Consider the following 1,803-nt stretch of genomic DNA (forward strand, 5'->3'; position numbering starts at 1 on the left):
AGCAATTGTCATTTGAATATTTTATTATATTAACGTGGTATGTGAAGTTTTAACCAATCAGGGGTGTTACACATTATGTCACCCTTGATGACGTATACTCGAGTATAAAACTCGAAACGTAGCCCGTAGAAGATAGTACAGGCGACCACCAGCAAGATAATGCTTCACTTTCCGTACGCGTGAGCCGCTCCCGGGGAGCGGACAGTCTGCCGGGCGAGGGACCGGGCCAGATGGGGACCGGGTCAGATGGGGGCCGGGCGCGGCCAGGCCTGTGGGCGGGCGCCGGGACGAGCCGACTCCGAAGGTGAGTTGAAGCCAGTACTGGTAAGTTGTCCATCTCCGTGGCCAATATGTACCCCGATATAAGAGTACAAGTAAACAACATTTCCACGTGCACCGTTCCTGGCGAGCACACCCGTTAGCCTCCCTGTGCTTGTAGTTTCTTCGGATAAAAATTTCATCTCAATCAGGAAAGAGTTCCATACAAGTTACGTACAAATATCAGACTGGGGGACTTGTACTAAATCGTAGGTCGACAGTTACAAAAATTTGAGCGCTTTGACCGACATTTTCTTTTCATAATGTGAGGAGGATATGGTCAACTTATTTACACATTTCGCCCGGCAATTTTAACATTAAACCGCACTAAATAATTTTGTAAGAATATGTACAATCCGACTGGTTAGAAATCTAGCAGAAACTTCCTTCGTCTTTGTTTTGGATGTGGATTGGGTTGTTTAGCACCGCCGCTTGGTCTCTATACATGTAGATTTCTAAAATCTCGGTTGGTCATGGCTTACGCTGAAGTTAAATGAACCTTTTATTTATCACTATTATTATATTATTCAGCCATTTTTTTTATTTCTTTATATACTCCCATTACAAAAGCATGGTGTTCACGAATTCGATGGCCGCGGCACAGTACAGAAAGTTGAGGGGACCATAGGAAGTGAAGGGGATATGAAGATGCATTGTGTCGCAAGGCATTTAATGTTTTTAGGTCATTGATTTCCGTCGAACGGTCTTTTTTGTTGTATTGACGTTCTGAATTGTCACATGCTACTAATGCCGTAGTCGCTTGTTTTTATTTTGTTTTACGGGGGCTCAGTAGGCTAGTTGTTTGGCGAGCTGACGAGATTCCACTTGTTATAACATTGTTGGAACAAGGTCTTAGCTTACTTCCTGTAGTTGGTCAGTCTGGTTAGTTACCATTTCCTGCACCGGGCCCCAGTAGGGCAGTGTAGATCGACTTGCACGTGTGTAATATTTATTATTATCATAATATCCTTTTAACGACGTCTGTCAGGCGAGGAAGTACAGTAGGCTCACCCAGGAAGGAAGTATAGCAGGCGTTTCGTCATCGTGGCATATCTTCACATTATGTCGATATAAACATGTATGTGGTACACACAAGGTTGGACTCCATTCTTGCTCGCTTTATACACACAATTCAATTCAATCCAATCCAATTCAATTCCTTACCAACAGACATACAATATAGAATTAGGACTCCATTCTTGTTCGCTTTAGTTATTTCATATTGTGAGTTTGAGACGGTATTTTGTTGTTCGACTATACATGGTGCATGAGATGTAATAATCACGATCCTTGCTGTTTTGATTAAATCAACAACATTTTGTTGTACTTGTACTTCCCCTCTTACACCGGTCACCACATAGCAGTTGTTTTCTATTTCAGTTAGCGCTGTGTTCGGTCAGTAAGCGTTTCGTTAAAATAAAGCGTTTCGTCAACCGCGTCTCATTGTGTCAACTAGTTTTGAAATTGTAACGTTATCCGTGGCAG

Source organism: Branchiostoma belcheri, unplaced genomic scaffold, assembly GCF_001625305.1.
Source record: "Branchiostoma belcheri isolate BF01 breed outbred unplaced genomic scaffold, Haploidv18h27 scaffold191, whole genome shotgun sequence".
In the NCBI taxonomy this organism is placed as follows: domain Eukaryota; kingdom Metazoa; phylum Chordata; class Leptocardii; order Amphioxiformes; family Branchiostomatidae; genus Branchiostoma; species Branchiostoma belcheri.